At 37.7% G+C, this 17206-nt stretch overlaps 1 protein-coding gene across 7 annotated transcripts in view; it reads right to left on the bottom strand.

Annotated features, from left to right (window-relative positions):
• Nucleotides 1-17206, bottom strand: part of MBD5 (methyl-CpG binding domain protein 5) — a 146660-nt gene that overhangs the window by 55768 nt on the left and 73686 nt on the right. For all 7 annotated transcript variants that reach the window (XM_069780731.1, XM_069780729.1, XM_069780730.1 and 4 more), the window contains exons 3-4: nucleotides 8847-8984; nucleotides 4455-4646 (exon numbers count right to left, since the gene is read on the bottom strand). The gene's annotated coding sequence lies outside the window, so the exon portion shown is untranslated. The remainder of the gene's footprint in view (nucleotides 1-4454; nucleotides 4647-8846; nucleotides 8985-17206) is intronic.

The raw sequence follows: 17206 nt of genomic DNA on the forward strand, positions 1-17206 counted from the left end.
TTTCCATAAAACATCATGAGCACAGAAAAAAATCATCTAATATTTAAGAAAATACTAAAGTACAACTTTTTAAAAAATCTACTCTACTAAAGTTTAATCTGTATTCCGGCAACAAAAATGATAAAGTTCTCGACTGTACACACACACCACTACTTTCAAATAAGATTTTGTGCTTCATGAGTGAAGAACTTCTTTCCTGTGTGGCTGTCCCATCCCCTTCACTCAGAGATTTACTTTTAAGAAAGCCGAGGTATTTTTGGCCCACTAAAATGAGCAAAGTACCTAAATATTAGTGTCTGTGTATTTTGGGGTTGACTTTTTATATAACAATTATCAGACATATTCACACTGACACCTTAATAAGGATAAATTTCATTGTCCAATAAACAGTGAAGACTGCAGTCTGGCTCCTAGAAAACGAAACATTTGTTTTTACGATAATAAAAAGCATTCTATTCTCTAATTCAGTACAGGGGTTGTGAAACTCTCCTTGGAGGTGTTTTGCCTTCCAAACATGACATCGTTAGGTTTAATGTAGAGCAAGATGGTACCTGGTAACGATGCTCAACTCTGTCCTGCCAGTTATCCATGGCTTTGCTCACTTGATGCACTACTATAAAACCTGATTTTACTGCATGCACAGTAAAGGTTTGATTCTTTTCAGGAGGAACTAAACAAAAGGGTGAATCACATTCAAGCTTGACAAGTATAAGAGAATTCCACCAGCTCGTCAAAGCAGAGAAAAGAAAAATGAGACTAAAGACCGCAGGCACCCAGAAATTAAAACCACGTGTCCCTTTAAGGATGTAGTACATCCAAGAGTTTAAGAACAAAGCTCCAAAAAAGATGCGAACCTAGGAAAAGCACTACTTTATCCCAATCGAAGTACGGTATGTTGTGCCAGGTACTAACTTAAAACTCAAACAGTCCTTTATTCTCTGAAAAGGCTTGAAAAAATGTCTCTGGAAATGCAGACAGTAGGGATGTAACACAGATATTTAGCATGTTCTGGCACCATGCTCCAAAAAGTGAGCTACTGGAAAAAATGTAGGCAAAGAACCATTTAGTCAGCTCCTTATCACAACATATTTAAAGCTTGATCAAAAGAAATTCATTTAGTAACACAAATATATTCTGTCACAAAAAACTCCATAAACAAAGCCATTAGTGTCATGAACAAATGCCATAAACTCTTGGCAGAAAAATCTAAGAAATATAAATTCAAGCTACAGACAGGTACGATAGCTTCCCACATTTGTTTTTCACGTATTTATTTCTTATGTTACGCTTCAGCCTACCATCTCAATGGAAATCTGAATTCAAGGAAATCAGTGGCAAACTTCCAAAGGCTGCTGAACCTGAATTTCACTCCATTTTAAATAAGAGCTTTGCAAAGCATTTCAAAGCATTTTATTTAAGAAAAAAGGTCCTTTGGTTCATTTTTTTGTAATGAAAACTGCCACACATAAAGACTTTAAATACCACATACCTCAAACTGTAGTATATTATCAGGAATAGAAAAAGTTTGCAGGGAAACAAAACAAACCTAATCCCACAATTAAGTTGACGGAATTACAGAAACTGAGGATCTGAAGAGGGATCTCAGGAGAGCAATCCGCTCAGCCCACTGCCAGTGGCGGAAGGTCAAAATTACCAAGATCGTCTTTGAAAGCTGCTTCTTTATGCATTTTTAAAAATTTCCTATCATAGATTTCATGACAGTTATAGGTAAAATATCCCAGTTTTTCATCCATATTTGCAGTCAGGTATGAGGTAAAACAAAAAACCTTGGATTGCTTTCTCTTTACATCTATCCTAAATTATCCTTTGGGCAAATTGAACTTGCCTTTTCTTTTTTTTTTTTTTTAAATCTACAGAGCAACTGCCTCCATTGCTTTTATAAGAACCTCTTATCTTTTTAAAACCTTATGCCCATCCTACAGTGTTCTCTTTCTTCCTAGAATAAACAAACGCAATCCTTTCAGCTGTTCTTTAACAGTCCTGCTTTCTAAATCTGTCACTAGCTTGTTGCTCTCCTTTGCCTTCTTCTGGCTAATATAAATTTTCTTTAAAAGGCAGTGCCCAGTACTGCAAAATATATTCTACCTAAGGTCTCACTGACAGCAAACACGTACCGAGTCTTGTGTCACTGGTACTACACAATGTAAAAATTTCCAGTGGTCTAGGAATGAAAATTTGTGATTTCTTTTTTTTTTTTTCCCAAGCTCTCCAATTGTCTTCCTCTTACAGAGGGAACATGCAATGGCAACTCAGAAGTTTCTGAAAAAGTTATTATTCTTAATGCACTTTTTCAAGCAAAACATAAGTACAAAAACTAAGAGACGTTTTTAAGGACTGAAGAGATCCGTATGGAAGGAGAAGCTCAAGAAGAGAAGGTTTAGGGGAGACCTTTCTGCTGTTTTCAACTAGCTAACATGTGGTTAAAGAGAAGATGGAGCCAGAGTCTCTTCTGATGCCCATAGTTAAAGACAAGCAGCAGACACATGTGCAACACGGAAAGTTTTGTTAACACATATTAGGAAAATTAAAGCTCTGGGGGGATCTTCTCAATGTGTATGAATACCTGAAAGAAGGGTGCAACGAAGATGGGGCCAGGCTCTTTTCCAGTGGTGTCCAGTAACAGGACAAGAGGTAATGGGCCCAGATGGAAACACAGGGGGTTCCCTCTGAACATCAAGAAACACTTTTTTACTGTGAGGGTGACGGAGCACTGGCACAGGTTACCCAGAGAGCTGGTGGAGTCTCCATCCATGGACATATTCAAAAACATGATCCTGGGCAACCTGCTGTAGGTGACGTTGCTTGACCAAGGGGGTTGGACAAGATGACCTCCAGAGCTCCCTTCCAACCTCAGCCATTCTGTGTGACCTCCAGATATCCCTTCCAACCAGTATCACTCTATGGTTACATGATAATTCTGTCTCATGACATCCCCAGCTACTGGTTTTGTTAACTTCAACAGGAAACATTACACAGTGCTTCATTAATACAAGCGTACACATCTTTTCACCCAACATAATGGAGAAAAGAATCCCTTCACTTATATGCTCAACAATTCACTTTTCTCAAAGTCCAGGTTTTCTTACAGACACTTGTCTTAAAACCTGTTCACATCCCAGATTCACCAAATTCAATGACAACATGAGAATAACATCCTCCTTGGAATGCCATGAAATCTGAAAGCCTGCTTTCAAGAATTTAGAATATTAAGTATGGAAGCCAGAAAAACAAATATTTCTAAATATAGCCGCAACATTAGGTTCCATAGGTACAATTTACAAATGCAAAGGAAAAAAAAAATCAGAAGATCTTCCGAATTTTCATAAAATCCTACTAAAGAAGACTGCTCTTCTGTTAGCTCTCTCTACTGAAAGGGACAGCTCTCTAAAAAATAGAGATTCAAAATGAGTTGTGAACATCAAGTACTCTGTGGGAATACTATACATATTGGTTCAGAGGTGATCAGACAGGTTTCTGTATTTTTTCTGGAGAAGAAAGTACTGATAAGAATGAAAATGTACCAATGTGTTTAAAAACCTTACTTTGATGCAACAAATATAGTACAGACTCTACGCTGACTCATTAAGTTGTCCAAACAGTCTATTGTAGATTAACATAATTTTATTTAAAAATAAAAACATACAGATTTCTTCAACTGGGGCACTTCAGATTAGGGATCTCTTTAGTCTTTTCTGGAGGGATTTAAAAAAGCTTTGGAGAAATCTTAAAGCTATGGAATTAGCCTGGTATTTATAGCTCAGTTTCCTAGCGTGTTCTTTGAGCTTCCTAGGACGTTCTTTTTCTCCATCTGCTGGTTGTTGACATGGTATAACCTTATATTTTGATTATGAAAATGTATAAGAATAAGAGCATTTCATTTTACATTTTACTGTAAAGTTCTGGCTTCATCTCAGGGCAAGGCAGCTACTACAATATAATCTAGGTCAAGAATGGTGCTGCATATTTTCTGATACAGATAACTGGAGTTCTATTGTTTAATTATGTCAAAATATATTACTACCAATTATGACTAATACTCCATATGAATCACACTGTCACAAAACGGTAATTTTCTTACCATTAAAATACTGTGCTTCATATGCTGTTTCAATACAATCTGTTAAATCTAGGTCAAGAATGCTTTTTTCTTCTTTGTTCTGTTATCAAAAAGGTCCACGTATGGGTGCACTGTCTATCTTTGTACAAAGATATGAATTGCTAAATTGTTTACTTTCCTATTCAGAACCATTAAATGTTGAAGGTGTCTGCTGTTCTTCTGTTTAATTTTTTTTTAATATTGGCTCAAATCTTTTGTATCATACTACTTGAAATACATTTTGTAACAAACTTTATTACCACAGCATAAAACTAGCAAAATAAAATCAAAAGTTTCTCAGCCTAATAAATGCATTGATTAACTTTTGCATACTTACCTACATTACTCCTCATGGTCTTGCTTCTCGTTACCTTGGGGATCTTTAGGCTTCTTAAAATTCTTGATGCACTTTCAGCTTTGCTTTAGATAGTCTCCTGTTTAGATCTCGAGAAGGGGCTATGTCCATTGAGGCTGGCTCCTTGTCTTACTACACCCCTCATCTAAGGAACTTGTGCACCCCACGTTACATCTGTTGAGACAGTTGCATTATTTAAATTAAAGAATGAGCCAAATATTTTTATTTCACTTTTCTTGATTGCTTTGTAAGCCCTTATCCAATTACTTTGTAGTATAAGCTGTAATAATATCTGCTTTTAAAGAAGGGTAGGATGGCTCTGCCTGGAACTGATGAAAAAAAAGATACCTTTTACTACGTTACAGTGGTTCACTGTCCAGAAGAGCAAGTAGATTTCTATAAAAATGAGTATATGGATTTTTATGACGGAAGTAGTATGCATACCAAAAAAGGTCACTTCTTCAGACAACTTGAGTTGTACTGATGCATGCTAAAACCCTTCAACTACAAAGGCAAAAAGTCTAGGCTTTAAAGAGTTACGATACTGCAAATGGCCTTGGTTATGTAAAAGGTTCCACCAGTAATGTTGATGAGCTCTTAAATTAGTCTTTGCACAGGTACACAGATACTGGTGAACCCCCAGCTGAACCAGAACCTGGGTTATTCCATTACACCTGCCTGTTACTGAGCCATTTCCTTCAGAATCACCACCAAAATGTACCTGCAGTCCTCCACCGGCTCAGAGTTAGCGAGGCTTTGATCGTGCCAGTTTCAATTTCTCTGACACTGAAAGGAGTTAACAGTCTTTGCAAGACTTTAAGTCAATTAATTAGTTCTTTTAGAGGTGAAATGGACTGGAGTTCATTAGGTTAAAGGCATATCCAAAAGAGTTAATGTAGGCTTTTAAAACATTATACCTGAAAGCCTGAGGACTCAGTAAGGGCACAGTTAGGGATTACAAATACACATTTAACAAATTCAGAATTATTGGGGATTTTGCTTTTTTAAAAAATAAATCTGCAATTAAAATAGATGCAACATAGCCAATCAATGCTTTCTGAATCTTACAGAAAGTCTAATGAATTTGTTCTGATTTACAGATCACGTATCTGGAATCTCTTTTAAAGCCATTTGTCATTACAGTAAAGGTCTCAGTTGCTGTTGTTAAAACCTTCTCCCCTAACAGAAAACCCAGTGATACAAAATGTGAATGAAAAATTTCAGCCAAACAAACAGGGTATAAGCACATTAGTCACATAAAGTACATTGGCTGCAAATACCAAATACAGTATTTACTACAATTATTAAAATATCTTAGTTAAGTTTATAAGCAAACCCTTTTGCTTTCTTGGTGATGACCTGCTGTTTGGCTTTCATTGACCTTATTAGTAGCACTAATTTATCTGAGTTATCAGTTGATCAGAATCTTCCCAATTTATGGGCAAAATTGGGGCACAGCGTTTTGTAAAAATGGGCACCAATGAGTCTTGGTTGTTCCAAACTGCATTAACCAACCCAGTAGAGCCTTTCAGCAAACAGTTTTTTCATATGCAAGCTACTTAGAAGAAAAATGATTAACTCGCTAAAGTTCTTCCCCAAACAGTATAACTTCGAAAATTACATCCCTATAAAATTATGAATATATGCTTAGATTTTCTTGAAGACTGGGGCACTAGACAGCTTCTGTGTTTAAGCACTATACATTTAATGCTTCTGAACATTACAGGGCTTACCTGTTCTTAATACTGAATGTTTTTATGTATCTAGAATACTAACAAGGCACATCCAGTCCACAGATATTATTAAAATGATTAAAATAATCATACATAACAACAAAATTACCATTATTGCTATTAGTAAAGCCTCCTCCCCTTAGTTGAAAGGGTTAAACAACTTTGTTGAACAAACAACACTGTGAGTTTACAAACAGAAAGAGTCATAAAGCTCTCAATACTGAATATATGTGACTGGAAAAAAATACTGCATTTTAGCAGGTGAAGAATTGGGGTATTCAATGGACAGAGCTGCAGCAGAGGTTACTCACAACAAAGTCAGACATACTGTGAAAGGAGAACGATACAAATCTCACAGAGTTTGAGACACACTGAACTTTCTCCTGTGAAGCATCCACAAGGTTGGGGTCTGACCAATGGGCCTCAGCTACCAGCTTCAGCTTATCAACAAACTGAATACCAATGTTTTCTAAATTACTCCAGAAATTCTAAATCTTAAAATCTAACATATAAATGGCATAACTTAAACATAAGAATTTCTTCTTCAATTGTAGAAATGACATAATTTTTTAACTTGTTTCTGCTGTATATAAGCTGCATGAAATATTTCAAAGAATGAACATTTTTACATAGGTTATTCATAAAATTATAGATAAATAAGAATCCATGGCTTCACAACATAGCTTATCTTTACAGTAACAAACAACAGAAAGATGATATAACCTACCATTAAAGAATTTGCATACAAATAAATTTTAGATCATAAGTTCACTATGGATATTACATTCTTCAGATAAAATTATTTATTAATGTTTAAACACATTGAAAGGTATCGATAAGAGACATTTTTATGAAGAACTTCCCCACAGCATATAATGCTAATCACAGTAAACACTGTAAAACTAATTTACTGGTAACAATTTCAATAGATGGACAGAAGAGCCCCAAACCAAAACGTAAGTCATGCTAGGGCTTAAAATAACTAGGTCATGTGGACAGTACTAAGGATTGAAGTAGCATCAGTAAAAGAAGCTTCTAATAAAGGCCTCAAGAAATCTACAGAAACACATTATCAAAATGAATTCAAATAAATAACCTGATTTTTAACATATCTAAATAAAATAGTAACAACAAATGAATGACAAAAATTGTCCATACTGAGCATACAGAAATGGAAATATATAAGTAAAGATGTAATTACAAGTTTCTGCTGAAAAAATAGACATTACTTTAATTATGCATATGCCATTTACAAACTCACTAGCATCAAAATATTAGCACCATAGAGACAGATGACCAGCTACAGAATACAGTTTTATGAATACTAAGCATAGACTACTGGTGATAATCAAAAGGCTCCTATACGGTGAGCCAAGAGAGTTTTTGTGGCTAATTCAATAGGCTGTGCATTGCTTTTCCCCTCCTGAAAGTCTTGTTCTCATTCTCCTTTAAACCAGCCTTCCTATCTTTCTTTGCCTATTAGGAGCTACCAGTTTGTGTGATAAAGAATTAAAAATAAGCGTTTAAAAAAAAACTGCAAAGGATTTTATTTTTCAAGTAAAAAATTGGACACTTAGCATTGAAAAAAGCACTTATACTTCTGAAGTCTGCTATTTAATGTAAGGTGATTGTCACAGACTGTCCTAGCTGTTAGTAAACAGCACTGCATCACACGTGAAAAGAGCAGTTTATCATTCAGAGATAAGTACAGGACTTACACAGTGGCTACAATATGTTTATTTTTCAGTTGCATATATATCCGTAACAATAAACTTCCCAATGAGCTCTCACCAAGTTGCAGGAATCTAATGGTGAATGTATTTCTGGGGAATAGACATCTGTTTTTTCAGTGCATGTGCTGTCTCATTCTCTTTGTGAGCTTTCTATTTACATAACAAGTCTGTGCTAACAGATTAAAAAAATCCTGTCCCCATCTAATCTCTTAAGATACATACAATATTCTTACAACTATGGTATTTGATGTATCTAAAATTAAAGATACTCTACTTTTCATAAGAACAAATGAAAAATACCAGAAAACGATCTTCCAGTAACAGAAACAAACTCAGTAACTTTTCAATTGTGTGCTGTCACAAATGAGTAGTGAAAGAGAATGGCAGTCAGCCAGTTCTCTTTTGTCTTCAGGTAGGTCTTAAATATGTTTCTGCTAAACCAATCAACTTGATTATTGGCTGTTCCTCAGGTTATTCTTCCCATTTACCCTGTGGCATAACTGAAAAACACTCCTCCAGAAGAGTTAAACCCAAATCAGAGCCACAGGCTCCATGCTGGAAAACACTGGCAAAAGCTTAGAGACCTGTTTACAAGCATTGGGTCTGATTTTATTTTCAACAATTGCTATTTTTATTTTGTTAAGTGGAAAAATCACACAAAATTATGTTTAGCGGTTGCATCATCTTCCATAACACTAAAACCACGGTATCATTAATTTCTAGAGGTGGCACTGCTTTACCACCAGATAAACAACACTGCCTGTAGCACCAGCCTACTGAAAGCCCACCGTTATTTTCTGACATATCAAATAAACCAGAAGAAACAATTTTAAAATTTGAAATCACTGTGTTTACTATCCATACGTATGTGAGAAGAAGAGAGAGTGGCAAAGAGAGGATTCACCTACCTCAAATCAGGAAGACTGGTGGAGGTAATCCACAAGGTTTTGGTGGGTCTCTGAACTTTTGGAAAGAATTAGAGAAGTGCTGTTTGTTCAAGTCTTTATGTTTCTTTGCCTGTTTTGTTGCGATAAAGCCGCTTCTTCCTGCAATAAAATACATGCTGTACTAAACCAAGATTTGCAGAAAGACAAGTTATCAATACCTGCGCTTCACGTAGACTGCACAGCTTCTCTAACAGACTGCTTCACTACACAAAAACCATGGGAACATTCAGAAAAGCAAACATTGAACAAAACTGGTGAGTTTACCTAGGCACACTCAGTGGTCAGTGAAGAAAGGTAGAGTTCAAAGTGTGATTTAAAATAAATTAATCTGATCCTAAATACAGCTGTATTCTGAACTGCCCTCTAGAAGGATCTCTTTCTTCATTGACCACAAACACAAAATCAGAAGAATACCCTAGTGTCCAACAGTTGGGTCCAAATTTGGCTATATCCTCCACTGCTTTACACTTTCACAGAATTTAAAGCTACAGAAATAGAGCCCGCACAGCTGGAGAATGGATGAAAGGACTTTTAAATGTGATATTCTTGAGAAGATCTACCATAAAACTTCAGACAAATAAAATTGTAAAAGAAGATACCCACTTTTGCTTATTTATATCTAATTTATATACACCTCTCTCTCTCTCTCCACACTCACACGCATACACATATATATAAATTAACATAAAAACCCCAATGTAGCTTAGATACCATTGAAAATAGATTTTAGACTTGTAGGCATTTTTCCCTAAAACGCCTTGTAGATTTTTCACCTAAAACAAACACAGCTACAACTAATTCTGTGACTTGGACGTGTGATGGAGAATCACGAACTCAGCCTAACCAGAGCCTTGTATTTAATTTTATTCTTATAACCAGCATAAACAGTGAGCGAAAACATCTTTGCATGACTACACTTGGACTAACTACAGGGAATGACAGGATTTTCAGGTTTCCCCAACGTAGACTCAGAACCTTGATCAATTCAGAAGACCTGGCTTAAATCAGGGCTCTGTTAGCTCCTCAGCAGAAAGCTTGAAAACTATGGGGACACCAGGTTTTTTCCTTACTTCTTCATTTTCCTGGGACCCTTCCCGAGGAGGAAAACCCCTACGTGTAGCCCCCCTTACTCAGGTTAGAGGGCACAACTCAACCCTCTGCTAAAAGGCTCCTCCTGCTCCAGGCTGCGGGTCGGTGCTGCTCCCTCTCCTGCGCAGAGGCTAACGCCGGTCCGGTGAATCAGATAAGGGAGCCGATTTGTGTATTTCTGCTGGATTAGTCTTAACCTAGATCGGTTCCCTAATCTCTGTGGCTGGAGGAATGCTCGTGCTGGACTAGACGCTTAGGAAGGAGTGGCACGTGTACAGGAATGAGTAACTCGAAGTGGAAGGAACAGCAGCGAATTTGGCTCATGCCAGTCCAAAGTGCTTGGGGAAACCCAGTTTGTTTGCTCATTTATTTTATTTTAGAGTGCCGTAGTATTGAAAATACCTTCTTATCTCCTGTTTTCATAGGAGGACCACAGTATATTTCATTGTTTAAATAAAAGCAATATTTATCTGTCTACATATTCAAAATGTATGATCCTAATTCTAAAATTTAACTGTTATGATCCCAAAGAGCAGGTAGGCATGTCTAAAAAAATCTGCTTTGAGTGCCTGACTAGAGACATCATAAAGCTGTTGGAAATAATAATATTCCTTCCTTACTGATTAGAATTCACATCTATTATTCAAATATTTGCCAGACACAGTATCTGGAGAAAATGAAGTTAAAACATAATGGATGACATAAGAAAACAAGAAGCAAATATCCTACCTTCCAAGACCACCTTTGCATGAACATATGGCTTTTTCCAAGTATACTGTTCTTTTGTATGACAAGTTGGCCATATTAATAACACTTCAAAAATGCATTTTAACTGCCTAACAACACAATATACCAAGTGAAAACCATTAAAGCTAAACCAAATACAATAACAACAGGCAGGTCTCTCAGAAAAGCTAATTTAAAAATTAGCTATAGCTATAAGGCTAACATACTAACACATTTCTTTTACTAACATGACATATAGCTATAAGGCTAACACACAAACATATTTATTTTATGTATGTGATATATAGCTATAAGGCTAACATACTAACATTTTTCACAGATTTGGCAACAGTATCATTTGAGTGGATGTAGCTTTGAATGGAGAAGATGTAAGAAGGGATACTATCTATTTTTTTGTCTCCAGTTACAGGAAAAAAAAAAAAAAAGAAACGGAGTTTTAATTTGCAAGAAGAGAAAATCAGAGACATCAATTTAGTCAATAGTCTCAATCCTATAAATCCTGCATATCTGATACTTTCATAAAGAAAGTGACAAGTACTAATAATATATCTTACAACCATGAAAAGACTTTTATTTTATAAAAAGCCTTGGTTTTGACAGGAAAGGTGCATGCTACTATTCAGAAACAGCATACATGCAGTCTTCACCCCACAATTTAAAAACTGAATGAAAACAATCAAATTGACAAATAGATCAGTTTCCGACTTTGAAGAAAATCACTCCCATGTACAACCCTGGGTAATAAAGAGGTAAGCACAGTGCAGGCCCATGTACCATAGCACTCATCTTACCTAACTGCTGGTTGCTATGGCAAGCATTTGCCTGTATTTTGTACGTTAAACAGTAATATGTTTTCTGCTTCCTTATTCTTGATATTTTGATGAAGTTAATACTCAAGATTTGGACCTGTAAGGTATGGAAACTGAAGGTTCTCTCAAATAATCATGCATTCCAATTTATTTTGGTTTTGTGAAAACATCTTAGAATTAAAAATTATTCATTAATTTAAAAATTATTTTCATTCATCTGTAACACAGCTTTTTAAAAACTTGTGATTTATTTCCATTAGCTAGTTTGCATATCTGTTGTACATGCATTTCTATTTTCTAGCTCACAATGGAAATGTAATCTACTTTTCTCCTTCACTGATCTTTAATTTAATATAAAGATAACTGTGAAACTGATGAGAACTGAGATGATAAACAAATAATTTTAGTTCTGTATAATACCAATTTGTCTTTTCCCCTCGTTTTTTTCCTAAACAAATGTTGTTAGAGGTACAAAAGAATGCATTAGTAAAAGAATTTATTTAGTCATTACTATTGCAAACTAACAAATAACGGAGTTTCTTTCTGTACTTGCCTCTACCTGAAACACAGTGGTATTTCAAAAGGTGCGTAAGAGCCAGCCATCAGTACAAGAGCCATTCGAATGAGGACACGACAATGTTAATCCATTTTCTTCTTGATTTCTATGGCTAACATAAAGCCTTAACATACAAAACATAAATACCCCAAAGTGAACACATTTGATAACTCCAACAGCAGAGAGAAACAATTCTCTTCCCACCCCAGGGGTCCCCACCAGACTAACTGCAAACTCAGCTGTCATCCACTGAAGAAAGATCCATGACAAAACCTCATAATAGTCATAAACTTAAAAAAAACCCAAAACACAACACACTCAAACCCCCAAAAAACAAAACGGAAAGGAAAAAAAAAGTATTTTTCTTTTGATAGGAATGTTGTTTTCCACTATCAGCAAATGCACACACTCCTCTTCTTCTTCCCACACATGAAAATAAAGAATTTGTAGATGGCTTCATTTGTTTGTTGCATCGTATCTTGACATTGGAAACTAGTGAAGAGAATTTGTCAGTGGGGTCAGTAGTCCTGGATTATGACTTGTAACCTCTCCTATACGTCATAATGTATACGACTTGCAGAAACAGAGTCTCAAATACATATTTACAAATTGCTTAAAGGCCAAAATACATGTTATATGCATTTTATTTACATTAACGTACATTCTTTTTGCACTGTTTGACAGGACACACAAATGTTGCCCTGCAGACAGCTGAACCCATCTTTCCTCCTGCCTCTCCAGCTGCTTGTGTGCTTCCACACTGGGCTGGAACTCGTCTTTCACTGATAAGGCCTAACTGAACCCACCAGTTATGATTCAGATTATTTTATATAAAAATATTTGTGTTGACACCAAGATTGTAAGCTTTTCTGTTCCTCTAAGAACACGGTGTAAGCAGCTGAAGCACTGTACAAATACTTGAATAAATACACCAACAGCATAAGAAGCAGAAGAAACGGATACCTTGACTTCAAGATTAAACTGTTATCCAAAGCCTCAAACTCATTAGGGAAAGAAGAAATTTAATGCAGCAAGCACACCAACAGTTTATACTTTTGCCTCATGATACTTTATCATCACATAATAAAGTGCCTTCTTTTAGACAGGACATTATGCCGTTGTTTAAAATTAAATCCCCCCAAAAGAAAATATCATAAACTTTTCTAAACTATGTTATTTCTTATTTAAAAATTCTTGGCGCAATTCTCTGTAACTGGCAACTCTCATGCAGGCCAAATGCTGCCACGGCAGTTGACGGGAGGAGGACTCAGTGACTTGTGTCCAGCACAGACTCTTTGCATCTATTTCCTTCTGGTCTGGACTCAGTCTGCAACCAATGCCGGTGGCAGAGAAATCTGTTTTCTGCTAAATCTGAAATATTACCTCGTACGTCTGAAGTTCACATGGAAAGGAATCATCCCACCCAGGAACACGAACACTACCACATATAAATGTTTTTTGTGTTGTTACTGCTCAGGTATGAGATAACTGGAAACAGTTAAGGAAGCTAAGAGAAAAAGGAAGGAAGGAAAACAAAAAAAAAGGTTGTTGCTTCACAATCTGCTCATCACTAAACATGTTAAAGAGGAATTACTTTAAGGAAGGCCAGGGAATAGCTTTCACCACTACTAACTGCAGAGTCAATGGTTTTAACATGTTGAATTTTACTCTTTGTTTGTTTAGTGATGTGACCAACTTTATCACCATAGCACACTGTCTGTATTCTTTGCTTCTATCATCCCTCTACGGCTAGAGGGTGTTAATCTCCTGGTAAAATGATAACCAAAGTCGTCATACGTACAGATTTCATTTCTATTATCTCCACAGTGCCTTACAATGTGTTAAAAATTGTCATGCTACAGAAAAGCCTGGACAGTGTGTACTACAGCAAGTATCCCACCTGAAACTGGAAAGGCTGAGAAAGTTCAAAATAAATCCAGCAGATCTGAGAAGTTGTGGCAGTCCAGGGAAGTTCCCACTGACTGGAAAAGGGAAAACATGGAGCAGATCCCCCTGGAAACTATGCTAAGGCACACGGAAAATAAGGAGGTGGTTGGTGACAGCCAACATGGCTTCACTAAGGGCAATTCATGACAAATTTGGTGGCCCTTCTACGATGGGGTTACAGCGCTGGTGGATAAGGGAAGAGCAAATGACATCAACTGCCTTGACTTGTGCAAAGCATCTGACACTGTCCTGCATGACATTTTTATCTCTAAATTGGAGACACATGGATTTGATGGATGGAGCACTCAGTGGATAAGGAATTAGCTGGATGGTTGCACTCAAAGAGTTGTGGCCAACGGCTTGAAGCCTGAGTGGAGACCAGAGACGAGTGGTGTTCCTCAGGGGTCGGTATTGGGACCAGCGCTGTTTAACATCTTTGTTGGCAAAATGGACAGTGGGATTGAGGGCACCCTCAGCAAGTTTGACGACGACACCAAGCTGTGTGGTGCGGTCAACACGCTGGAGGGAAGGGACACCATCCGGAGGGACCTCAACAGGCTGGAGAGGTGGGCCCATGCAAACCTCATGAAGTTCAACAAGGCCAAGTGCGAGGTCCTGCACGTGGGTCAGGGCAATCCCAAGCACAAATACAGGCTGTGTGGAGAATGGACTGAGAGCAGCCCTGCGGAGAGGGACTTAGGGGTATGACTGGATGAACAACTGAACATGACCCAGCAATGTGCACTCATAGCCCAGAAAGCCAACCGTATCCTGGGCTGCATCAAAAGCAGCGTGACCAGCAGGTCAAGGGAGGGGATTCTCCCCCACTACTCCGCTCTGGTGAGACCCCACCTGCAGTACTGCGTTCAGCTCTGGGCCCCCCAACATAAGAAGGACATGGACCTGCTCGAGCGAGTCCAAAGAAGGGCCATGAAGATGATCAGAGGGCTGGAGCACCTCTCCTATGAGGGCAGGCTGAGAGAGTTGGGGTTGTTCAGCCTGGAGAAGAGGAGGCTCTGGGCAGACCTTACAGCAGCCTTCCAGTACCTAAAGGGGGCCTACAGGAAAGCTGGAGAGGGACTTTCTACAAGCGCATGTAGTGACAGGACAAGGGGTAATGGCTTTGAATTGAAAGAGAGTAGATTTAGATTGGGTGTAAGGAAGAAATTCTCCACTGTGAGGGCAGTGAGGCACTGGAACAGGTTGCCCAGGGAAGCTGTGGCTGCCCCATCCCTGGCAGTGTTCAAGGCCAGGCTGGATGGGGCTTTGAGCAGCCTGGTCTAGTGGAAGGTGTCCCTGTCCATGGCAGGGGGGTTGGAACTAGAGGATCTTTAAGGTCCTTTCCAACCCAAGGAACTCTATGATCCTATGATAAATTTACTTAGCGAAGGAATTTCATTTTACTACCCAGCACATACCACGCTGCCTGCTGAAGGCTGCCTCCTTCACCATCGAGGAATATTCATCACTGAGTTTCCTCTAAGTAGTTCTTTCAAACTGACGTTGCTACTAATTAGTACTACTAATTGTCCAATTCATTCATAAAGTATCAGGATGGTATTTTAATAATCCCCTGACAGAGGCCTCCTATAGAAGAATTCAGTTTCTGGAATTCTAATTCTATTCTTGCTAAGGTTAATAGATGGTTTCCCACTGAGTTTAATATAATTCACATTGGATCACTACTGAGTCTATATTTATATAAAATGCCCTACTATTTGAATCTGTTTGATCATTCGAAAAATATCCACCTTATTTATTCATAGATAGAGGTCAAAATTCTCTAAAAATTTAGCCTACGATCGAACAATTTTTCAGAAAGCTTCGATAGAGTTTATGAAGTCTGTTTTTAAGGTATTTCTAAGTACCATGGTACCAAATCATCAAACATTCCTCTGTTTTTTAGAAATATATATCACCTGCATTAAGGCCAAACAGAGACATGAAATAATATTAAGGTGCCTTAATGACAAATGTACCAAATGTCATTGGGGAAAAAAAAAGTACCCATCCTCTTAAAAGGCTAATAAAACTCACTTCTTCATTGCAAGGTTTTCTGAAGCCTTATGAGGTTGTGAAAAGGCCAGAGATGAGAAAAATGCCTCAGACAATAGTTAATATATAAATATATCTAAGACCTCATGATGTCTTACTGGATTTACTAATTTGGAACTTTTATGGTGGTCTTGGGCAATTATTGATACATACATCATGTATTGTTCTGGCCGCTGCTGCGATCATAAAAATAATTATCCTCACTGCAGAATTTGACAAAGCCAAATTTTCCCTGAAACCACATTTTGAACACAAATCCATACTGAAATTTAAAAATACTAGTATCTATATAATATTTTATAGAAATACAGAATATGCATAATTATACAAAATAAAAAAAATCCTAATCCAAGAGTCAAATAAAAACGTACAGAAAGCTGGCAAGAGGAAACCATAATTTTAATCCGATTACTACTAAAGCAAAATTTTTAAACTTTTTAACCATAGAAAATTGATTTGACAATAGCCTACAACTACAGCGCACAGCAACATCCTACAGTCAATGAGAAAGCCATTCATAAAAGTGCAAACTCTGGACTGCCCTCCGACAAGCTTCTGCAGAGCAGGTCAGCAGTCAGCACTGCAAACCTGCCAGAATCCTTTCAGATTCTGGCTCAGAGAATGTCATGCTGGACAGGCCACAAAACCCATGCTCCCGAGCATGTAATAAAGGGATGTCTAGAGAACTCATCAAGCTTGGTGGGTACACCTCAGTTCCACTGGTTTGTTTCTGACATAGGAGCAAAGCAAAAATCCTCTTGCATGACTCCCTGTCTACCCCTATGGCAGAAGCAGCTGTGATGCCTTCAGGGCTTTTGCTGGAAAGCTCGTTCCTGCACTCTCTCACCACCAACTCCTCTCGCTCCTTTACCTTTTCCTCTCCTCACCACGCTTTTCCTCTTGGATCTAATCCCCCACACGTATCAAGCAGACAGCCTGCACTTAGTACAGTCCTGAAAGTCTTCCTCATCTCCTGCTCAAGTCCTCTCCTAACCATGGTAACACACCTCATCCTGACGCCAGCTGAACTCACTTGCTACTCATCCCCTGGATATGAGTCTCAACTTCTTTAGTATCTCTCTGTGGAGTCTCATCAGGGCAAAACTTGTCTCAGTGTA

The sequence above is a fragment of the Haliaeetus albicilla genome, chromosome 4 (assembly GCF_947461875.1).
Source record: "Haliaeetus albicilla chromosome 4, bHalAlb1.1, whole genome shotgun sequence".
NCBI classification, from domain to species: Eukaryota; Metazoa; Chordata; class Aves; order Accipitriformes; family Accipitridae; genus Haliaeetus; species Haliaeetus albicilla.